Source organism: Gymnogyps californianus, chromosome 15 (assembly GCF_018139145.2).
Source record: "Gymnogyps californianus isolate 813 chromosome 15, ASM1813914v2, whole genome shotgun sequence".
NCBI lineage: Eukaryota > Metazoa > Chordata > Aves > Accipitriformes > Cathartidae > Gymnogyps > Gymnogyps californianus.
In genome coordinates this window covers 14,658,152-14,683,742 of record NC_059485.1, presented here as the reverse complement: position 1 = coordinate 14,683,742, position 25,591 = coordinate 14,658,152, and the positions used below count along the sequence as shown (strand labels likewise).

Genomic DNA, 25,591 nt, shown 5'->3' with positions numbered 1-25,591 from the left:
TTGGAACATAAAAGGTAGTTACTGCAAATCCTTGAAAACAGGGCCTGCCTAACCTAAATATTATCAATACCTCAACATCAGCAATATGACCGACTGAAATATTATCCATCATATTCAAATAACAAAGAATTATTAGATTAATACACGTTTTTAACCTCATTTATATTCAGTAACATATTGGATTTATATTGTTTGGGCTGACTTCTGTGAACATTCAGACAAGTAAATTTAATGGCAGTAATGTTGCCGAAACAGTGAATTTTAAGTGACTATTAGAGAATGTTCATCAGAAAGTTAATGCGGGACTTGGAAGCCTGAGTGGTCACAGTGGAAGTCAACTGCCAAGAATTCTCCTCACCCAGAGAAGAATCAGAAACAATAGGATGAATATCAGATACTCATAACGTACACTGTTGGTGTCCAATTAATAGACTAAAAATTGGAGAGAGTTTGGCAGATAAAGCAGGGATGAATAAATTACAGAATTGTAACCTGCCAACAGACAAAGATACAGAATTTGTTAAATAGTTTCCTACTCCAAAACATTCACGCAGTATTTTTAATAAAACAGTCTTATACAGGGGCATCTCACATCCCAGAGAGCCTTCCCAGCTGCAGTTGTAACAACTGCAACCAATCCAACCCCAAAGCTGAACTTCATTTTAAGCCAATTTAGTTCTGAAGGTCTAAATTGGACCCAAAATCTCCCATCTGTAAAATGAAGTTTCGTCAGTCACAGTGCTCTTGATCAGGTTCTCGGAGGACAGTTGTCAGCCAGCACCACAAGTAGCTTTCATAGTTATTCATACAGTCTCAGCAAAAGGACTGATGAATATGCAGACACAAGGCCTCCATTAATTGTCCTTCCTGAGATACATTGGCAATGAAGTGGCATAGTGAGAGTTCTCACTGCTGCTCTCCTTTGTTTGCTTTATGTTGTAATGGAAATCTTCCTCTCCACAGCTTTTAATCCATAAAACTCTAAATCCCCTCCCTGTGATGAAGTCTGCGTGCTTGCACATGTGCTGCCTTCCTGTGCAAACACAGGGGCTGTTGGGTTCTGAGGTCCTGCACAGTACTAGCAAATTTGGCATGTACAAACTTGCTGCATTTGGGAATAGGAAATATCGCTACTCTGAGATTCCAGAAAGTTTGTTTCAGTTTTCTGTTTCATTATGGATGCACTGTTTTGAAATCCATGCCTGTATTTAAGATCTGTGAAGACAGGTGCATAAATAATTTTGAAGATGCGAGCCTTAGTGTGTTTGTCTCTCCAATTCCCATCTGTAACAGAGTACAATGGCATGGCCTTACCTCGCACTTATTCTGCAAGGTACTTACTCTCCAAGTAGGCACAAGAATGTCAAGGGATTATCTGTGAGGATGTGTGGTAGCAGGTCCATGGAGGAAGAACATAAATAGAAAAAGTGAATCATGTCTTTTGTTATCAGAATGAAATGTCAGGTTTATACATGTGCAGGTATTTGTTTATGAAAAGAAATTCAAGAAAACCACCCGTCTATTTGAAAAAGTCTAAGCTGAGTAGCTAGCATATAAGGTTATTCAAACTGAAGTTTAAATAGAACATGCAAGTTAATATTTCCAAAAGTGTGAAAAGCACAGAGCAGTCTTCAATAAGCACTTATGGACAGGACCTTGACTTTACATCTATTCCAGAAGACAGTAACCAGCATACTGTTGATGCTGACTGTAAAGTAGTGTAATGGGGAAGTGTAGCCTGAAAACAAAAAGGCACTTTATTATTGTATAGTATGAAAATTACTGTGCAGTCTGGGATGATAACCAAAAATGCTATAATGGGTTTTCACTCTGTTTCCAGGGGTCAGTAATCATACCCTCTCTTTTTTTAATGCAATTTGTAAATGGCTCCATCTACTACTGCTGACATGCCACTTGTCCCTGCAGCACTAATGCTGCCATGCTGATAGTTCAAATTTTCTGGAAGTGGCCTTAACTCTTACTGATTGACAGGAATTACTGAGTTCCAGGAATGCCAGTTCAGCCTGGAAAGATGTAGAAAGAAAGAGATGCTGTAGAAAACTTTTGAGAGAAGGCAAAAAAAAAAAAAATTGGAAATAAGGAAAGGATGCTCTGTTGCTCAAATCTATCTCACATTAGCACTGAAATCCAGTTGAAGGGATTTTTGTCACTCTCATTCAAAGTTACAGGACAGACGAAGCCCATGGAATCTGTCCAGCAATATAATGTGCACAGCTGTAATATATTGAGATATATCTTATGTTGCGCTTCTGAAAGTAAAAACATTTTCTGGAAGTAAAAATACCTAAAAGGAAATGAAAATCTTGGTATTTATATTCTGAGACTCAGTAGACTAGCGGCATTTCATACCCACTGGACACTCAGTCTTTAAAATGCTAATGATCACAGAAGATGTAAGGGAAGACAGGATCAGACCTAAATGATTTAGACTCTAAACCTGGTTTAATTCATGTCAATAGGAAAACTTCTGCACATTTCAGTGGACCTAACTGAGCTTCTGACATGGTATTACATTTTGTATTCACGAGTTGTACAATTCTCTTTCATCTGTCAGAATTTCTGAGTATCTACAGTTTTTAAGACTCAGTATATGTGATATTTCTGTCTTTGTATGGGTCAGGGTAATCTTAATTTGCTAAGATTAGAACAGATTTAGATCAAATGACATTTATTAATCTGATCTATTTAATAAATGTATATGCATATATATAAGCAGGTTTATGACTCTCCAAAAGCAAGAGCAGAGCTCAGGAAAAATGAGGAAACTGCACCCTTGCACTCTGTAAGCAGAGAGATTTGTATACATGTAGTGTGACACATCTCGGGTATCATCTCTGAGAAATTACAATTGTAGGTAAGGTATAGACTGTTTATGAGCTTCTTGTAGATCTCATGGATTTATTACCTTTATCAACAACTGTACTAGTTGTGTGCCAGCATAACCTGTAGGTTATGCCTACACAGAATGGTTAGCAGGGCAGCTTTTACTGAACTGTCACTGTGGGTTTGTCTCAGAACCTTGGTCCTACTTTCCCACTTGCCTGCTATGTTTAATTGTTTGCTACTCAGAGGAACACTTCTATCCAACTTAGGCACTAAACATTTTAATATGCTGAAGGTTAACCACTGAAAAAGTTAAGTTTCTTTTTTAATGAAAAAGGAAACCTGTATCGGCTCCTCAGGAGGGCTTCCTCTCCAACAGCTAACAGGTATTAGCAATTATCCTTCCGAGGGAAAAGCTGTCTAATTACTCTATTACCTCAAGTGCAGAGCACTCACCTGGGAAGCCACCAAATCAAGGTTCAGGTCCCATCACTGACTTTAATATTAATTTATGACTTGGCATGTGTGTCTGATAATCAAATAATGATCTGTTTTACAGAGCTAAGATGGCTGTAGATTGGATTCTAGCTTTTTAGGAGACTATTCTCTATCCGAAATAGGGTTTCACAATTTTGCAAACTGTTTTTTAGGGTATGAGGTAGCAAAAGATGTTATTCAAGCACTCCAATAATGGTAAGTATAACTTAATTTCAGAGAACAGAAGCAAAAAAAACCTCGGAGTTTCTTCTTTTCTTCTTTCACAAACAAATACAGATACTTACATAAAACTTAGATAAAAGCATTCTGGAAGTTTGGGGTAACTTTTTCCTAACCAATCTCTGTCTTATTAAAATCAGTCCCTTCTTCCTGCTCCATTTACAAGGAAAATTCAGCTGTACTATGCTGGCACTGGTTATTATTTTGCTAGGGGTTTCTGATTTACCTGAAGAAATAGAGCTTAAAGATTTTTCAAAGCTACTTTAGCTTGTGCGTGGACAACCCTGTTACTTAAACATTTTTTTTTTCCCCAAAAGATTCATTAGCCCTTGCAGTCTGTCTTCCTAGTGGTTCTGCCTAGTGGTTACAGATCTTCTGTTGACATGTCACGCAAACGTCTCTCTCTAGAGAGAAACAGGTATGTCTTCACTGAGTGAGTCACGGCCAGTGATTTCACATCTTCTGCTGTTATTGTGTTCATCTGTTAACTTCACATTCGTGTAACTGCGTTGCCAGTCAGGTTTCTGGGGTGTGATGTGTGTTTGAAGAAAACAGGGGGAAGAGTCCATTTGCTCAGGAATACTCTTAGAAACATTTAGTTTCTAAACTTAGCTATGAGAAAAATTTGAGGAACACACAATCTAAAGATTTTAGATTGTAATTCCTTTGGTAGTAGAACTTTGGGGCAATTCTTGGTGCTAGTGTTGTTTATAAGGGGCAAGTCTCCTGAGCACTAACACGATACAAATAAAATCGGTAATCATTACAGAATAACTCTTGCACGAATGGGTCTGCCCTTTCTTTTCTATACCAAGTTAGATTGCAGCTGGATATCCTGTACAAGCTATTATGAGACAAGTGAAGGTAGAAAAATGGGCTGCATTGGTGATATCTATAGATTGATATTTTTAAAGCAGTTCAGGCAGTGTAGCTACCATCATTGTTAAATGAAAGACACACGTTCAACAAAATGTTTGACAACTGACATTTGAAAGGCAAAATTCTTGTTTATGATATTTAAACCACAGGCAATATCTGAGGCATTTTCGCTCTCTTTATAGCTACAGTGTTTAATAATTAAAAAAGGAATTTCAGTAAGTTTATTAAAAACATAAGAAGGTCAAGTATTAAAAGAGAATTACATCTTGCGAAACTGTAAGAAGTTATTTTGTTATTTATACAGTCATTAATATTACTGAACAAAACTGCTCCACAAATAATAATTAGATAGTCCAAGCAAATTCTTCCTCTCACTACTGACTACTTTAGGCTAAAGCAGTCCTGCTCAAGTGAAGGCTTGAAATGGCATATTGATGATTCAGGCTTGAAAAAAAACCACAACCACCTACCTGCTTTGGCTGTGTGACTGAGGTGATGCAATGACCGAAACAGGCAGGTGACTAACAAACAGAATATTTGTGAATACTGAAGAACATTGACTTCCCCCTTTCCTGTGAGCTGATGGGCATCACCAAAAGAAGCTATATCAAAAGCCATAAAAGCTAATGTGTCCTACTGAGGAACAGACCTTACGTTAATGACAGAGACTGAAGCCTGAATATATGCCTAATTAGTAGACATTAGTAGTAATTATGCAGTCAAGTATACAAAAAAACTGAGACTAAAAAAAGTCCTATAACTGATAGGAGAATGTGCTGAGATGGCATGTAGTGAACTGACTAACTGTATATAGAGAAACATCATAAACCATAATCTTTAGACTTAGGTTACCGAACAGACAGATCTCTCTCTTTGGCTGAACAGTACCTTTCGAAAAATTCAGATGAGGCCAACAGGCTTTGGACTGCCCTTACTATAATAATCTGCTTAGGGGAGGAATATTGAAACGAACTCATTTGCACATCTAAGTGCTCGTTTATGTCATTTTGTTCGTTCATCTGGATTTCAAAATACATGTTTAAGGTGAGAACTTAGCAGCTTGGAAAAATGAAATTCAGAGCTCTCATAAACCATCTTAAACCATATGGGAGTGCCAAATCATGTGTAAATGAAAAACAAACAAGCAAACCCCAAACTCAGAAATTCAAATTAAGCATTCAGTAATTCTTTATCTAATGAATGTCTACTACTGAGTGGTAAAACAGTTCGATCTACTCAAAGGAGATCTGTAGTATTTGACGTATATTGCACCCAAGTCTATAGTGACTATTAACCAATTTTTGCCAGAGATTACATAAGCAAAATCTATAAAACTTACAGTAGGAGGCACAGTGAGTCATCTGTTATTTTCAAGAAGAGTGATGGCATTTCCATATAGTTATGACGGAATTAATTTTAAAGATTTCTATAAAAAATGATATTTTAAATGAATATTGTTCACTCAGAAGCAATTTCTACTTTGCTGACACTCCCACGGAGGAGTGTCAACCAGATGTGGCAGATCTCATCGTATGCCTGAACACAGAATACTATAAAATACATACAGAAAAACAATTTGTAAAAAGAACATGCATCTTGACCATCCTGCCCTCTTATCTGCATTCAGTCAACTTCAAGTGCTCCCACCAGCTACAAGAGAAAGCTTAAATCAGAAAAAGCAAAAAGGTGAGGCACAGAGATTCCTTCAGACACTTTCAGCCTCCTCCACAAAAAAAAAATTCCTTTTTCTTCAGTCAGAATGAATTATGAATTACATTCCATAAGAAAAGCTAGTTATTCTCTTTCTTCAAATTTATCTTGTTCCCCAGAAAGTTTAGAAATGGGTTCTGTGAGAAGCTGAAGGGTATTTTATTCTCATCTTCTGTCTTGTTCTAGCTCAATCAGGTGCTCACAACATATCGCTTGCCTATCCAGCTAATCCTATCTTGGGTCAGTTCCTCTACTTTGTTAAAGCTGCTGATGTGTAAAGTCACTCCTCTGTTGTGCCTTGAAGGATCCTTCTGGGTCAGCTTCTTTTATTTTGCAATGTGTTTGACAAGACAAGTTTGTTTAAGGGGCCTTTTCCAGTACTAACCACATGATTAAGGTTAAACCCAACTACTCACCAGTGTGTTTTACGCCTTTGGAAGTAGTTATGCTTCTTCTGTTATCACGAAGATTTTTATTCAGCCTAATCATTTGTTTCTAAATTTTTGTACAAAATACTAAATGTTTTGATAACTCTTTGATCTTTTATGATCCATATGTAAGGATCGTGACTGCATTCTTGCAATGCACTAGTAGTTTCCAGTACCACCAGTGTTAGACTTCCACAGCGGGATGGCAATGGTTGTGCTGACCGTGTAAGTCACTGGAGCATGAATTCAGTTAACTCACTTGTAAAATGTGTTCCCTAAACTCTACAGTTTTCACAGCTTTTACTTTCAGAATGATAGAATCATTCAGGGTCAAACTGATTTTTGTGACCTTTGTTTTTCACTTATAAGACCCCTTTGTTTAGCAATTCTGACTGGACTGTTGATCCACTGCTGCACTTTGTTTATTGATGAGAAATCTCCTTCTGCAGACACAAATGACAAAAGTAAGGTATAATAAATGTCTCAATTATTGGCAGTACTCCTGAAAAATACAGTTTTGAGAGTCAGCTGTTAAACAGCATTGTAAGATTAGGGAAATTTTTTACTCCCAGTTGAGCCTCTTTAGCTTTATGGTTAGTAGCTTAGGTGCAAATTGCAGAAGTAGACTTACTGGAGATTCACACGGATGGCAAGCTAAAATATTTAGCCACTGCTATGTTCATTATCTTTACACACTTAGGTGGATACGCTGGCAACTCATACTGTGTCACACTTCTGTTGCTGTGTTGATAATTATTGGCTGATTACATATACACTCTCTTAAATGCTCCCCTGTGTTAATTCTGTCCTCCTAATTACTAATTAATTGAACTTTAAATGGCTCATAGGTTGGTTTAGGTTTGGCAAAGTTCCCAAAAGATTGCCTGTAAAGTTTATGTGAACTAAAAAAAAAAAATCATTTGCTGATAACCTCAGTTAAGTAGACGTTCTTGGCAAAATACAAGTTCTTCCTGTGACTGGCAGGAACCCGAAACGTCATGAAGAGATTTTTTTTTTTTTTTCATGTTTCAGATTTCCATTTCTTACACATAGTCCACCCTGAAGCTGAAGAGAATGTTATTAAATTTAAATGCTTTCCTTCTTGTCTAAGATGCTGGCTTGACAGCAGTGGAAAATAATTTTGTCTGTTTATCCATGTAAGTACTGCGTCCACTCAGAGGAAACACAGGGGATCAGCGTCAGAGTCAGGAAGATATTTTGCCCTCCATTTCCAATTTGTCTTTTGTGTATTGCAGAGTGCAGCTGCAAGGTGCTGGCATGTACTTATCTAATACCTTAAGAGACAAACGAAGGACCATTACGTTATAAACACGGGATGGATTTGAAGAGGATATATAGAATTAATGCTCTTGTGGGGGCTCTGAGCAGCCTGCAAGGTCCAACATTCATTCTCTAATCTGATATTAGCTTCTCCCATTTCTTAGCAGGCCCCAAGAGCAACTGCCAATGGATCAGCAGAGGCTAGACATTCAAACCTTCTCAAATCATTTTAAATAGCCTTGCCTGAGTTTCATGTTGACAGCGAGCCAGGTGGAATTTTCCATTTTCTTTCTAGCTTTCCAAATAAGAACAGTCCTACTTTCTTTTGACGCTCGTTTTATATAACCAACAAAAATGACAGATAGCCTTGAATTTGGAAGATTACATTGGCCTGTTCTCAGCTGAAATGTTCTGTCATCATTGACGTATGTGTTTAAATGAGCACTGAAGTGTGAATGGCCATCTGTCCGGGAAGTACGAGAGATCCTGATTACTAAAATGAAACCACAAAAAAGCTTAGTGCTTAGCAGCAGCACCGAAACACAGAGGGAGAGCGAGCCTTTTTCACACTGCAGATATTTATAGTAGATGGATGATTATAACTCAGCAATTGCCTAGACTCCCTGCCCCATATTTTTCTAAATATGTTCACTCTCAACTTTTTGCAAACATTGAGCTTTCAATTTTTGCATCTTTTGCAAAACCAAACAAGAAGAAGCACTAGATATTTTCCCTGTCAAAAGTAGTTGTTTTCTGAGGGGATGGTGTTCATTTTTCTCACGAAGAGTTGTTCTCTGCTTTATAAGGCTTTTAGCTAGAAAGTGCTCTGACTAACTTTGAACGAAGATTTGAACCTACATTCCCACATGATTGCTCTACAGCAAGGCTGAAGGCTGTTCCTGGGTGCATCTCTTCCTCTGTAAACCTGAGAAACTTCCTAAGGAAAGGCTTTTGAAAAATCTATAGAGATTTTGATCTTTAGAGGGTTGCTGTATCTGATTCAGCTCGATTTTTGGCTATGAGTGACAAAGGTTCCAGCAACAACCACTGGAATTGGGTTGGGGTTTCACACTAATTTCAACGTTAGGAAAAGCTCCTTACAGAAGGTTTTTTTTAACATTACACCTTCTGATGTGAAACCTGCTGTTTTATCAAACAATAACTTTGGGGACAGTCCCCTGTAACCTTTAATCTTAAAAATTCATGACCACGTTGTCCGCTTTCGATGTTTTTTTGTGATGGTGAACAATTGACCTGTCACTATCTGTTCAAACGTGAGTTGGATGTCTTTTTAGAGCACTCACATCATTGATTTGAATCAAAGCAATTTTTTTCCATTTCTGCATTTGCATTTTTCATTGTTCTTGTAATTACTTTTCCATTATGCATATAGTTATGAAGATACATAAAGGGTCAGTCTTTAAACTATGCTGTTGATTTTCTGAGACTGTACACACAGTTTTTCTGTGTTAAATTTAAGCCACAAAATATAAACATGTAAAGCAGCAGATATAGGTACGTCATGTTTGTAGGCAAGTCTCTACAACATTTTCACTTTCATTAGAGCATGCTTCCTCATAGTGGGGTTCTCTGTAAGTTACCAAGTCTCTGTGGAAAACTGAAGAGATAATTAGACAGCAGAATATAACTGCAATTTATTTTATTTTTTACTTTACAGTTTAAAAACTACCGAAGACAGAAAAATATGTAGGAAGCCAATTAAAATAAGGGCATTTTTTCCCTTCTTTTTGTTTGGTGGATGGTTCAGAGAACACAGCAGCTTTGTGTTCTTATTTATTTATTTATTTTGAGTGTAATCTGAGGAAATGAACCGTGAAACGCAATTAATGAAATAGCTGTGCTGAATCACATAAACTGGTGTCTGCACAGCTGCCACTCATGTCACAAATGCATCTCTTGCCTAATGTCCACCAGGAGAGTCATTAGCCAGCCGCTTTTGTGGAGGGCCTCCTGTGCTTTAATTTCAGTATATAATAGAGCGGGGAGCTGGCTGAGTAGCCTTACGACGTTTTTTTTCCAGCAAAGATAATGTAAAAGAGAAATGGCTGTTACAGGAAGAGTGTGCTGAGATGGGGAGGGGTGCACAGGCAGGGTTCAATTGCGTGAAGAAAACAGAATATCCGCCTGGGTAGAAAATATCCAGAGCAGTGTCGGGGGCTGTTCAACCTGAAATGTAAAATGACTGCCTGTAGTTTCTTGATATCAGATGGCACTCCTAACTCTAAAGCTTTTTGCTTCTATGTATATCATTGTTACTTTTATTTCATTTAATGGGTATGTATTCCACGCCAGCACCAGAGAGTGTCGCAAAGGAAAAGCCAGATGTGCTGCAGGGGCTGGTCTGAGGCGGCTGACCCAGGTCAGCTTTACTGAAGTGGCACAACGCCAAAAGCCTTCAGAGCCTCAGGAGCCAAAATCTGGTTTTAGCTTGCTGAGGAATTAAGGGGTGGGAGAGGTTAAAGGACACCTCTTCTCTGAGCATTTGCAAAACTAGCTGAACACTTTCAGTGCTGTATACTGTGTTGCCACTGATAGCGGTTTTATCAAGATAAATCTAGTCGTGCTCAGGAGGATATTAATAAATTATCTGGTAATGAAAAATGTGAGAGGAACCACACTCTTACATCAAGGCCTGATGATTACTTTGATAGATGCAGTGGCAAGATTTTCCTGACAAGGCAGAAATGAAAAACATGACACATGGACCTTTAAGGGTGACCTCAGAGGAAAACGCAAGTTGCTGAATGATACAAAAATAGAACAGGAAAACAGAAGCTTGAAGGGGCTCAATGTCAACAGCCAGACAGATAGGCTAGACTGATCAACTGATCATTGAGTTTAGTGTCAAAAGCAGAGCAGAGAGAGAGAGAAGCCTTACACTTGGCAGGGCAATAAATGTAGCAGAGGCAGCTTTGAAGAAGTGTCAAGTGTTAAGAATTTTAAGAATAAAGAGCGGGGGAAAAGTTGAGGGGAAGAAAAAAGCGAGCATTGATAAACAGTGGGCTAGTCAGGAAATAAACCCGGAGAGTGTCATCAATAAAACTGCCCACTTCTTTTGCAGGTATTTTAGATACAACGCTAATAAAAAATAAATGAATGCAATTGAAAATGTCCCTGCATTGGTTTAAGAATTGCATAGGGGGATAAAAGATTAGGTCACTTTTGGAGACACAAATTGCTAAAAATAAGGCTTGTTCAGAGCACAGGTGTTAGATATAAAATTGTAGAAGAGTGGGATGATATTGGGGTGTGACACTTGATGGATCTGAGAGTTTATTTAGTGTTTGACTCTGCTAGAGTTCTTGTGAAAATGTGCATGAGCTGCTTTTTTTTCTTTCATATACTTCAGGTGTTACTGATGCTGTGGCTGATATTCAAAATGGCCCAATATAAACTGGAAATGACACTAACACTTCAAAAATGTATAACAGAACTTACCATGAATGCAAAATGATGAAAAATAGTGGCAAAGTGGGGCAAGCTTTCCTGTATTAATTCTTCTAAATGTTCATACTTGGGACCCATTTCCATGTGTGTCTGTTTAAAAACATCTATTTAGTCTAAAAAGAGAGAATTTGGATGTTCACCTGTCCTAACCCCTACGTATTCGACAGGTCTATTTGGAACTTTCTTTTTAAAAAAGGTAGTGAGTAATGTGTGTTTTTAGAGAAATGCTCACCCTTCCAAATAAGTGACCCCTAAAGACCACAAACAGCAGACAAATCGATTGCAGATGGCGAGTGAAAGGTGAAGGTGCTGATGTGATATTTAAGTGCATGTGTGGATTAGAAGACATTTAGAAATTGTTTTTGAAAGGTAAAGGCTTGGTAAGCGTGTGCGTGCGTGCACGTGCATGCACCTGTGTGTGTGTAGGGAGGTGTTTTGGGTTTCTTTTTGTTTTGTACTGTTGTAACTACAGGGCAATCACTTGCCAGATGTCAGGAAGGTCTAGCATCTGATTTTGAAGTGGAACATAATAGGTGATCTACCGGGGGGTTCAGCAAACATCACATATAGCTTTAAACTGTCATTACAGAAAAAAATCTAGGAAGGTGACATTTGGTAACATACTGGGTGACATTTGAAATGACAGCACTTGCTTTCAGATGTAGCATTCCCTCCTGCGGTGAATCAAGGGAATCTGTACTGTGGCTATGACTTGTTTTATTGATGACCCTAATTTCTGCAAAATGTAGGCAAAGAGACTGCACACGGTCCTGTCTGTAGTATCAAGTGAGAGTTGGTGCAGTAGGAGAGGGCAACCAGAGAGCATTTACTATGCATGGCATGATCTGAATGACTTAGCTCTGTAAAGGAGTTTATAACCTCTACTCTACTTCTTCTAAAGAGTTTAGTGAGCAATGAATGAAGAGCAGCAAAAAAATAACCCATTGCAGGAGGGTATCTGCTTTACTCCATAGACTTCCTAGGATTGCAGGTTTCAGGAGCAATAAAAAGAGCAGTTCAGTGCTTGGGTTTCACCAACCCCCTGCGGCTCTCAAGAGTCATCAATAAGTGCTCACCTTCTAACACGTGTAAATGAGCTGAATGCTTACTTCTGAAAGCTCTCAGAGCTATGCGAAAACTTGGCTAATTAGCAACTACCTGAGTTCTTGTTGCCTGCTTCCTTTTCTTGTTGCATACCAGTGAGCCACAGTTTCTTCTGATTGCTCCTTACTTTTGCTCATAAAGGTTAAAAGGACTCCTTGCAGTACTGTGATCACTGGAATGAGGCCATCTTTGGGTATGTTCGGACTGGAATCTATTGAAAATCCTTGTAAACATGAAAAGCTTGTCGAGTTTGGGGTCTGTTTTGGTTTTTCCTTTTGTACTGTTACAACTACAAGGAAAAAAGGAGCTGGTTTCAGACACCATTTAAACATATTTACTAATTTTATATGAGGAAGTTTACTTTCTTGGTCTTTCTGTGTAAGTTTAAAGAAAACTCTAATGTAGAACTTGCAGAAAATAATCAACAAATGGGATGTATTATTCCCATTATATATTGTATCATTACTCAAGCCAGTATATGAAACAATTTTATGAATCAGAATTAGACTTCTGGGAAGATATTCTGCGTCATTTGTTATCAATATTATTTTAGATGCCATTAACTGGCAATAAAATTTGGATGCAAGTAATTCTAATTGTTGAATGTTATATTAGCAGATAATGCTTTAATCATAAATATTTTTTTTCCTGGTGCTTAAATGAAACTGCTGTACTTCAACAATTTTGTTATATTCAAGAAACAAGTGTTTGATTTCCAGTCTCTGAGATAGAGGAAGACACACGAGGAAGTGGGGAGAGGTAGTACTATATCCCTATGAACAGCAAATTACATGCCTAAACTTTGTTTTTAAAACTCCTATTAGTAGAAAACATCCTGTAGGATTTTAACCTGTGTAGGTGAAACAAGTACGTTATTTTTCTTTCTTTCTTTCTTTCTTCTTTTAACCTGCTCTAGAGTCTGTTTAATGACTGAACAAAATCCTGGAGCTCCTGCTCACTAATATGAATGGGTTAAATATATATCTATGCAGCACAACAGCTGTAGGGCTTAGAAGTGGCACAAAAGCCTTATATTGGTTCTCTCCACAGGGAAAGAATTTTAACTTCATGAGTGCAACTTTCCAAGAACTGGTCTCCATGAGGAATACAAGAATCACCTTAACAGATTAGCCAGTAGTCTATCTAATTTAGTGTCCCATTTCTCGAGGCGTATATAAGAAACAATAATTCTGGTTTATGAAGCAAGTGAAAAAAGAGTAGATATTGGTTGCGGGGGAAGGGAGGAACAATGTAACTACCGATCCCAGTAGTTAGGGAATTTGGATGGAAAGTGGCAAATCTACATTCCTAACACTTCTGTTTGGATAACAATGGCTAGCTTGGATAGGGTCTCTCTCTCCGCCCCCCCCCCCGATTCTGTATCAGGAAGCTTCTTATGAGGAGAAAACACAAACAAACCTTATCTGAGAACCCTGTAGTTTGCAACAAATTTCTTTTTCACAAGCAAACTTCTGGTAGTCACAATTAACGCTTCTAATAGCCCTTTTTGCTATAAATGAGTTTATGTAATGTCTTTCAAAGTGTTCTCTGCTATTTCCATCTTCCCCATGGAGACCATAGAGGGCCTTGCTGCTGTTAACATGAAGAAAACTTTCTTAGGTCTACTGTAGCTCTTGGCCTCAATAACATCTTGTGTCAAAGAATTACAGGGGTTGTTACAGCTTGGAGATTACTACTGAATGCAAACAGTGATATTCATGAAGTGGCTGAAAACTGATTTTCTTTAAACCATAAGTAACTGCAGGACTTTTCCATCAAATGTTTGTTGGTTTTATTCCTCCTGAAAGGCGGTTGTTCTCTTTTCTTCACAAGTCTTGGCTTCTAATTGTTGTAGCTACAATAAAATAATAAGAGTAGTCACTGTACTTTTCGCATCTCTCTGAAGATCCATCATGGTTAGCGTGAGAAAGGAAATAATAAAGTTGGTTCTCTAGAGAACTTGGGCTCATTATCACACATGACCACTGTGTTTGCTGTACTTGTTTTCCAGTTGTTCTGATATTTCAGCTGATGAGGTAGGAGTGAGGCCTAATTTCTAATTCAGTGATGCACCAACAGCATTCTGTTCTTTTTTTATTAAAATGTTTATCAGGTGTCCTCAATTACAGAAACATTAACCAACCCACCATTTTATCTGTGTCTAATACAGATGCGATTTAATATTTTTTTAATCATGATCAGGAGGATGTGATAGAGAGTAGGCTTATTAAACTTGCAGATGTTACCAACTAGGAGAAATCTGAATGCTGGGTGGCAGGAGATTGAGTCTGATGATTAGATATATGGTTTTGTTATAGATATATGGCACTATTATAGATATATGACTCTATTCAACAGAGACAAGAGGAAAGTACTGGGCTTACACAGGAATAATCAAGTGCCTAAACACAGGATAGAAAACAGCTGGCTAGGTGGAAATTCAGTGGGAAAGGATCTTGGGCTGGTGCCCCAGAGATGCTTTTCTTGGTAGCAGCAACATCAGGAGGAGTTTCAACCCCTGAGCTGACCTCCCACTGCCTCGCAGCCATTGATCTGCTTCAAAACTACCCAGTTGTTTTTCTCAATTCATTTTCAGCTGGATCAGCAGCTCAGCTGACAGATGTTGAATCACTGGAGCCATCACCAGGGACACAACAGGAATGTGCAGCCAGAGTCGCTGGGATCACACCTTTTGACAACAACGTCATCCTGGGTAAGCTTAAAATAATGGTGAAACTGCACATGTATTCTCCATGCTGATGGCAGATGGGATAAGAAATTCTAACTATAGAAAAGAAAATTTAGCTTAGATGTTAGGAAAAGCTTTTCCTTGATCATGAAGTGTTGGAGCAGAGTGGCTAGGGAGGCTGCAGAGACCCCGTTTGCGGGTCTTTAACAACCTCAGATAGACACACATCTGTTGGGAAACCCCATGTATGGCTTTTCTGCCTGCAAGCAGGGAAACAGATTTAACTGATCTCTGGAGGTCACTTCCAGCCCTCTGATTCATATCCCTTAATTATTTGTAGTGCAAAATGAGTAAAATGAAAGGTTTTTCTTAAGGTACGAGGACTGAATTTTGCAGAAATCACCCTTTTATTGTTAATCGTTTCAGTGGAGGCAACTGGATTACCCTTCCTCTGTTTGATCAGTGTGGGGAAAAGGGAAGGAGAAAGAACATTAATCACATCAAATTTCTCTCTCAGCATTTTGACAATAAGATGGCATTTACGAAGAACTTGGGTCATACAATATATAACTGTCTGTCATTAAAAGAACCACTTTCCAAGCAGTTTTATTAATCAGAGAGCTTACTACAAAAAAGTGTCAGTGTGACCCCACCTACGACATTAATCCAACAAAGATGTTCTTGATGGTTATCTTTATCTTGGTATCTCCCACTAGAAGATGTCAGTTTTGAATTAACATCCCTGTCTATTTCAATAGAAATGATAGGACTGCTTTTTAGGGTTTTTTTTTTATGACCATGGTGCTGTTTTGCACAGGATTACGCTTAACCATTCATTTTAATGTCTGGAATGACTAGTGAATACTGATGGAGAAAAGCATGGAGAAATTTGTAGTCACTGACTCTCCTGAACATTTTATACAAACCCAATCTCTATTCTCATTTAATTATCACAACAATTTATCATAAAAGTTATTAATTGAAAATGTTTGTCTTTAGTCAAAAGACCTGCTCAATCTTTGAAGCTGTGTGATTTCATTTTGAGACTGTGCTAGAATTTTCCTCAGTCCTCTTTGCTCTGCAACTTCAATTTTTTTAAAAGCTCAGAAGTGACACAAAAATTGCCTATCCTTTTTGTGTTTTCATTTGAATGAAGAACTGAGGGAGCTATCGGACAGTAGTAAGGACTCTTGAGGTGTTATATGCCACTGTATTTTACTACTTTATATTTAGCACAGATGTACATTCCTCAGCTTCTGAAATTGGAAGTTCAGACCAACAGATCTTACTGATAGGCCCACAGCACCAAGATCTTGAGTGCTTGCTAGGAGAAGTCTTGCTCTTAGGAGGAATAATTTGCTTGGATAACTGTTTGGATTCCATGGAGACTGATGCCTGGCTGGAACACAGAGGTAAAATGATGCTGCAAAAAGCCCTGTAGGACTGTTTATTCCCTTTTCAGACAGAATTGATAATTACTGCTCCCAGTGCTATAGCATATCGCTCTCCTTTTAATTCGTCCAGTAAACCATGTTTTGCCTTTTTTTTTTAATTTTTCTTTTTGCTAATGAATGAACAAATATATTTTCTCTAGGTCATACTGGTATTAATTCATGATGTCTTGTCTATGCACCTCCTAAAACCAGTTGAACCGATGGCGTTCAGCACACAACAGGCTCAGACTTCTTAAGCACTTTCTGATAGAATATGGGAGGTGGACAAACTCAGACGATCAGGAGGAGATTATTGGTATGAAAATCCAGAGAGGCTCCAATGTTCTGCATAGTGGTTTCAGTAGCTCTTTGAAAAGGCAATAGCATGTAGCTGATGGCAAATAGATCCCTCAATCTATGAATTTTAAAATGCAATATGCAGCATAGAACAATATAAATCCAGGAAGACTGCAATTTATCTGCACTTTGTTGTCTGAACTCATGCAAAGACAGCAGTATTACATCATATAAGGAGGAAAGTTTGGTTTAGTATTTTCTTTCCTGAAATCTCGGACCAAGAAGCAAATATCCTTTAATGATAGTAGTCCATGTAATTTCATTATGTTCACTTAATAAAGAAATAAATAAGGTGAGGAAATGTATCTGTATGCTTATTACAATTTCATAAATTTATAGATTCCAGTAAAACTAAGTGTGTGCTTAGATGATATGCTAAATTAAGTTAGACTTAAGCACTTATGGCTCTCCTTTACTGAAGTGGATCCAATAGGTGCACCTTTTGGAGAATATTTGTAGAAACTGACTGTAAAGATTTCTCAAGTACCGGACAGAATTAAAGGTTGCAAAGGTTCGAGAAATAGGTACCATATTGGCCAACAATTGAGGTATCGTGGTAAAGAATTGGTCTTTCGTTTATTTTCTGTTGAAGAAATTTCATTTTATATGCAAAACAAAATGTTAGGTCAGATGAAGAATAATTCTGTAACTTAATGTTTGTAACATTCACCTAGAATACAGGAAACTGTTCAATTAAGTGCTGTACCTGGAGCTTGCGTGTTCCAGATGTGAACTTACAGCTCTTTCCTCCCAAAAAATTCAAAAGGAACTACTTTCTTTTTTCCTAGAGATGGGGGAAAAAGCTAAATGCCCCTTTTTTGTGTGCATTATATTAAGTAGGAGTTTTCTTTCCTGACAAGCCCTATTAGATAGGAAAGCAAAGAGAAATTATAATTAATCAGGTTATTCTAAAACTCTCTATATAATGACAGACATGCGCTATATTTAAGCAAGTAAGAAATGAGTATCTGTGCTTATGGGAGTGGATTCTTGCCCTGGGAAGCTCAGGGGTGAACATGTCACTGTTGTGCCCCTAACAAAAACAGCATACAGCATTTCCAGTAGCTTTTTGTACTGTCCAAGAAAACGTTCTCTTTTTACATGTGTGTGTGTGTGAGAGAGAGACGTGAGCTCATTTCACTGTGGTGGGAAGCTGGGGTCCCCATGCAAATGTATTAGCAGAAGAGCGGAGCGAGTGAAGCAGCACAAAAGAGATGGGACTGTTGCAGCCATGGTGGCAGTAAGAGCAAGGGAGGACGATTTGTTTGTTTAGGCACAGTCTACAAATTTACCTCTGCCACTTCAGTTTAAAGAAAATAAACTGTGCTTCTGCCCACAACTACATAATTACATTGTACTCTAATATCTCTCGACTTCAAAATGACAGCTAAAGCAGATTAAAGCTGTTTACAGCCTATGGGAAGTAGTATGGTGGCTGCTGGCAATATTTCTTTCTCGCTCAGTAACCAAAGTCCAGTCATAAATCTGTATTCTTCTTCAAGGAGGAAGGCTGTGATTAAAGGATTCCTCCTACAGCTGTGGCTTGGTGATAAGAGCTTTATGTTCAGACCCTCCTAAGCGACAAAAAGAAAAAAAATCATTTTTCATTAAGTTAGCTACTCTAATTTGGGCGGGGGGGGGGCGGGGGGAAGAAGCAGACAAGTAGTTTGGTCAATGACTTACTGTAGATTTGGTAGAGAGCATTGTATACAGTATTTCTAAGCAGCAGCTGGGATTTGAGAGATAGACTACAGCCCTTGTACCAGCTCATCTGTGTCCCTGCACAGCGATAGTTTCCTCTGCAAGATGGATATTGTGAATTTAAAGAAATTTCTTTTTTGAATATTTCTTAGCTGTCCTAGTCCTGTGCCAGAAATGCAGGCTTACCCACCCGAAAAACTGCAGGCAGGAACCCATGAATTGTCCTTCCAAAACAAACACCCACACGGAAGGAGAAGAAATCGTAAAACTCAGTACTGCTGATGTGCTTTTGTCTTCAGCTGAGGCCTTCACAGAGTAGCTGTAGAGACCAAAGGAAGGACTCCTGGGGAACCGAAAGGACTTTGTTCAAAGATTTTAAATGCTCAGAGCCGTACAGTGCTGCCAGACATCATTCTATCAGGCAGAACTTAAAATGAACGTTTTTGTGATACCTTTAGCACTGGAAAAATAACAAAACTGAACTAAAAGCACCAAAACAAACCCCAGTAACCCAGAACGCAGCAATTCCAAAGCATATTTTGCAGGGTTTGAATGTTTCTGATGACAGAGCACAGCTTGATTATAGTAGGGAGGCTAATTAAACTATACACCAAAATCATTGTGGGAATAATATGATGCCTAGTACAAGACCGAAACAGGAGCAAACTCTAATCCTTCAGCAACTCGAAACATGAGTTATCTCACTGCAGCATATGCCCCCAGTCCTGCTCTTTATTTCAGCAATGACAAAGGGTGCATTCAGAGATCTAATGACATGTTTTTATATTTTCTTAATTTTTAAATTAGAATATACTTATATTGGAATCTTTTGCTGGTACTAAGTTTACAATGTTCAATGTTTGCATAATAGTGCTGTGCAAAATGGGATGAGGGTTAATCAAAGGGTTTTATCGCTCTTTTTAATTATCTTCATTATGTTGGAACAAGATGTAAATTTTAATTTCACCTTGTTAGCTAACATTTTTCACCAAAAGTTTGGATTTGCAAATCATCTGTCATTTTTAATAGGAGCAGATGCTAGTGATTTTGAAGAACCTAAATGCCTCAAGTATGGTAGATATTATTAGTTTGATTGATATACAATTTAATATAACTTAGCAATTATTAATGCCATTTAGCATCAGTGTCAATATTCAGAAAGGTAGCCTATAAGCAAGAACAGCAATGCAAGAAAAGCGAGGGTTTTTTTTCCCCCCAGATCTGCTTCTGAATAGATAGTCCTTTTAAGCTCACTACTGTAAACACTCTTTCCTCCTCTCCGTCAAATTTTTAGTCACAGCTATCACCTGGAAGGTTATTTTCTAGAGGCATATAGTTATCTCACCTTCTGAGAGGCAAGCAGTAAGCTTACTCTTAGCCTGAAGACATTTACCAACAGTGTTTTATACGTTACATTTATCAACTCTTCCAATCGCAGTGAAGCCAACTGAAAAACATACCTGCTAATGGAAAAGAACTATTAAAGTACTACTGTGCGTTCACCTTGCACTAAGCCAGCTGCATATAGATGTACCATAAATCACAGTTAAATGATTACATTCCACCAGAATAACTGCCGAAAGAGTAAACTTCCAACCAACAGGGAGACTACGCTAACAGAATGAAAAGTCCATTCATTTGCAGAAAAACGTTATTGAGGTGTATACCCTGGGTTCACGTTAAACAATGGGAAAAGGCCTTTTTGATATGCTGAGCTTGGCTGACTTCCTTCTTCTGGGGTGGGTGTGAGGTCACTATTTTCCAGTGCTCAGGTTGCCTGCTGCCAGAGGCTGTGACTCCCGGAGCAAGGATGGGCCTGGGGGTGCCCGGCTTCAAAGCCAGGGGCAAACCTGAAAGGGCAGTGGCTGAGGTTAGGGCACTAGCTGCCAAATGTGGTGGTTAAGGAGCTGCTGCACAGCCACTTTGTTGTGTAGCAGAGGGCTGGCAACTGTGGCGTTAACTCTTTAAACCATCTCGCTAAATCTGACAGAGCTTGTCCATCAGGAAAGATAGTGCAGGGATCAGGTGCTCTCCACTGAGCCTTAGAAGACTTTAATTTCCGTCCCTGGTCCAAGCACTGACTTCTGAGAGACACTGGGATTGCAAAGATGTGTGTCAAAGTGGGAAAGGAATAGCTGGTTGCTTTTCTTTCCCATGTTCCTCAGGAGGCAGATAGATGTCCTGCCCTTTCTGTCTGGCTGGGGAGCAACTAGAAAGGCTCAAGTCTAATTATAGTGGATCAAATCTTTGTGTGGCAAACAACCTGCCTAGTAACTTGGTCGGTAGCAGCTGCAAAAAAAAGCTGGGTATCAATGCGTTAGCCATTGCTTTACACCTGTAACCTCAAGTAAGGTAATGTAGTTTGGGCTGCACTATGCAGGCAGGGATGAGAAGAAATTAGAGGGATAGTGGGGAACGTGTGCCCGTTCCAGTGCGCTTGCAGCAGACCCTTGAGGATATGCAGTGGCAACAGGGAATGTGAAATCCGAATGGGTGCTGCTGGGGCCTCGGTGAAGTTTCAGCACTGTTGAGTAAAGCTGGAGGAATGCAGAGGAAAGGAAGTCACCGCATTTGCATTTTCTACCTGAGAAGGACTTGCATGAACCTGAAGTTGGAAGTAAAGTGGACGACAGTAAGTAAAGTGGACATCAGAAAATCTGCAGCCATTAACAGATGAAATAGTTTGCTAAATGAAACCACTGTTTTTTCTTCACTAAGGCATTTCTTCATAATCTGGAAAAAATATTTAATATTTGCAAATTGTAAATAAGTGCTTAGCAGCTGTCTGCTTAATATTTTGATGGAATTGATCTGAATGCATGCTGGGCTTGATCCAGGCACTGGCAGATATTTTTTCTGTTTTGTTATTCTTCAGCCAAATTCAGGAGAATAGTTGCCTGCTCCTCAAAAGCTCCTTTTTTGGTGTGTGTGTGTGTGTGTAGAAAAACAAGCTGATTGCTCCCCTGGGAGTAGCCCCAGGTAGGACTAAGGGCTTGCTGATACATCAGGATTTGTAGAAGCACAGAATCTGAGATGGGCTGCTGTAGAAATTCAATGGTCTCCATTTCCCTCCTCCCAAAAATGTCTGAGAAAGCAGAATCTGTATATCCTGAGCACAGGGGAGAGGAATAAGTCAAAGGATTTCAATGTGAAATGAGGAAGTTTAGTGGAGGTGTGTGAAGCTTTTGGGTTCAAGGAAACCCAATGCTACTAGCAAGCCTTAAGGAAAAAATGCTCTGTGGGTCCCAGGACACTGAATACCCCGAGCAAGTCCTGCTGCACCTCAGACTTGCTTTTGCTATTGCTTAGCAACTCCATCTTTAGCTTTCCTTTGCAAGCAATACAACTGAAATTTGCTGTGACTTTTTTTTTGGTGTGCCGTTGTCCCTGTCACACCCAAGGAATGACTGGTGCACTGACCTAGCAATGTCGAAAAAGGGGAAATAATGGAGTCATTTAATAGATGTTGAAGCCCAAACCCAAATATAGGATGGATAGATGAAATTTTGGGTTTTAAGTATGGCCAGGTACTTTTTTGCATTATGCTTCAATAAAGCATTTAAAGATAGTTATGAATAATAAGTAAGTAATTTTATGCTGAATGACTGCAAAGCATAGAAATGCTCCCTCTCTCTCTCTCTTTTAAGTGTAAAAATTTCTTCCATTAAAGGCCATATATTCCTTTCATTCCTGAGATGCAGCTTCCATTGATGCCAGTTTATGGTCCTGAAACTTTGGCTGAAGATTAAGAAGGAAGGCATAAAAGAGACCTTTATGGGTTTTTGTCTTCTAACAATTTGAATCAAATACTTTCCCAAGAAAATGTGTTTTACATGTATTTTAAATTCATTCTTTCACAGTAATGTCTCTTTTTCTAAGAAACTTGCATTTTGAAAATGTTGTGACATATTACATTAATTGAATATACAGCCTCAGAAACTGGGAGCACCTTTTCAATTGCACTAAATGCATCTGAACAGACTGGAGGCTCACCGCATAATTTCCAACAAAAAGAGGAAGGGAAAAACGTTTTCTCATTGAAAGCAAGATCAGTAACACAAGAAAGCAGCAGTATCACTAACTTCTATCCATTAAATGAACTCTTGTCATTGCAATTCCAAGGGTTTGTGAAAGAGAAATCTCAACCTGACAGGCTATTCCAGTTTACAGTGAAGTTCTTGGTTTCCCCTAATTATAGACCTTCTTAATAGTTATTATTTTGGAGCATAACTACGACACTAAGATAGTCACGTGAAAACACAAGCTTTCATTAAATGATTATATATCCATGTTCCTCTTTCTAAATATTTCTCATTGTTTTTTTGTTCTGTGACACCGCAGCAGTCCTTTTTTTTTTAGCTGACCACAGATTACAGTTTATGTCCCCATCTGACATTATTCTTTCCATGAAGGATATGCAGGAGCAGAATATATAGCTCAGCTACATCTCTAAGACTCTTCAGTCTCCTTGGGGTGGACACAGAGAACTCCATCACAAAAAAACCCACTTTTTAGGATTAAGTCAGGCTGCAGATGCTTCTCTCATGACGTTTCACATAAGAAGCTGAAGTTGGACTAACAGGTCACCGCCGTCTAGTAGGGCGGTCCCATTCCTGACCTCCTGTCTTGCACTTCCACTGCTTCCCTTGTGCTGGCTCTGACCCACGTGCTGCCCCTCTCTGACCTCGGGGGTAACCCAGAATCAAACGTATCCAGCCCCAGTAACAATGCAAAAAATGTGTGCGAGGTTTTTTTACTGATTTGGCAAGAGGAATCTGCTCACTGATGGTTCAGAGAAACGCCAGTGCTGGTGAACTGCAGGGGACTCCACAGAGCCTGGAGAGGGCGATGGGAAGAGGAGCAGGGCCAGCAGGAAGCCGGCTGCAACTGTGACACTTGTCTCTCTGTAATGCTGGCAAGCAAAATTCTGAATTGTGTGCTTCTTCAAAGAATGTGAAAGACAAATGGTATCTCAGTAAGATAGTTATATTTTCAACAGTGTTATCTAAATGAAAAATAGCCTCCAGTCTGCAATAGCTTGGTAAGAAGAGCTTCAATTTTCGGTATGAGTCCCTGGCAATGAATGAGCTATTTAGAACCTTATTGACAGCATTTGCATAGACATGGTGGCTTGTGAGATTGCAGTTTGTCACTTGCTGTGTACATGTTGGGTTTGTTTTTTTTTAAATCTGTGACAAAGTAAAATTATGAAGTGTGAAGTTTCCAAAGCTTTTATTAATGACAGGTTGTGCAAATTCATCTTTGTACAGAAGGCTCTCCTTAAATAATGAGAAGGCAGAAAACTAAAAAGAATTTTTGTAGGTCCCTTCCCCCAGTTCCATCCCTTATTTAAGTCTAAACAGCCCAAACCCCTCTAATATGCTAGTAAGATTCTGCTGCATGAAATTTAATTATTATACATGATGAAGCTCCCATTTTCCCACTTAAACACAGAAATACTTGATTCCTTTACACCGATATTCCTCAGCTGCTAGAAAAGTAACAAAAACTTATCTTTTTTATTATTTTATGCACTGCCTAAACACTGTTTCTTTTCCCCTCATTTTTGTGGTGAAGCAGCATCACCAACAGCAGTTTTTTAGCAGCTGAATAGGAGATCTTTCATCAGGGAAGCTTAAGAAAGGAGAGAAGAAAAGGAAAATAACTATGAGAAAATAAATCTGAGTTTGTCTCCTTGGACTAGGTTTTGTTGGAAGAAGGCCACATTCTTTTTCTGCACTATCAGAGTCTAAAATCTGAAAACATGGGATGATGAACTCCAATCAAAAAGCTGCTGTTTGCGCTAGTGTGGACATTAGGCACAAGAGCACTGGGATATACTTCATTTTGATGGTTCTCATTTGAGTACTCTGCTTATAAAATGCTTTATGATCACGAAAGGAAAGGTGTTTTACAAGTACAAATTATTATTACTTCCTTTTTCTGGAATCTATGGCTGTGTTAGTTCTAATTTTACAATCCTCATGAAAACAAGCTTCCCCTGTTAGTCAGTGAAATAATTGCTGACTTAAGGCAGGCATGGCAGGGCTTGTGCATTTGAAGCACCCGGTCTTTGCATAGATTGCTTCACTTGACATGAAATTCTGTGCAGGAGGGTGGATGACTTTTTCAACATCTATTAAAATTATTTGAAATAAAATACAATCTCTGGTGTTTAACAAGATAAAATCATAGCCTAATTATTGATAATTCCTTTTTATATTTATGATACTATATTAATAATGTAGAACTCATTTAGTATTAATATGGATGTTCTAAGTGGTATTTCCTCTGTAATTTATTGTTCATTAATGTATCATTATTAGACAGTATTTTCCTCTAATGTTTTAGTGTTGCTATAAAGCTGAGGATATGGATAAGGTGAGATAAGAATTTACCTTTGCAAGTAGCTAAAGACAGAGTGAAGGTTATTTTCATATTTCAGGTCTTACTTATTTTGCAACTTGAAAGGGGATAAGTGAAGAGCAAAATCTAATACTTCTCATATGTGCCTGACACTCCTGGTAGACACACAAAATGAGCAAACCTCATACTGACCCTGGAATGAATCAGCACTGTAGAACTACATACAAAATAGTGTAGCAATTAAATTTGCATTACAGTTGCTATACAATAGCTTCTAATGTCAAAGAAAGTTATTGAATTTAAAATTGTGTTTATTTCCTTAGAAGTTTAACGCAATATAATCCCATATTTTAAGCAAGTGATTTGGCTAATTTATCTTATGTTCATGTCCTCTTCCCTTCAACGGCATCCACTTTTATCATCTTTGTGAGGAACTGAAAGGAAGTCTTCGTTTATTTTTCAGTTCTGTTGTGGCTATATGCATGTTCCAGCAGACTATAATAGTCCTATGTTTTGGAAGATTAACTGAAATACAGAAATGAGTATTACTTTTTCCTGTATTCAATTTGTTGTTCTGATATTGTTGCAGTTTTTCAAGCCAAATCCCTTACTCT

At 38.5% G+C, this 25,591-nt stretch overlaps 1 long non-coding RNA gene across 1 annotated transcript in view; it reads left to right on the top strand.

Moving 5' to 3' along the window:
- Positions 1-24,819, top strand: part of LOC127022411 (uncharacterized) — an 86,860-nt gene extending 62,041 nt beyond the window's left edge. The window contains exons 2-3 of the long non-coding RNA XR_007767338.1: positions 15,028-15,144; positions 24,316-24,819. This is a non-coding gene — a long non-coding RNA (uncharacterized LOC127022411). The remainder of the gene's footprint in view (positions 1-15,027; positions 15,145-24,315) is intronic.
- The last annotated feature ends 772 nt before the right edge of the window (positions 24,820-25,591 follow it).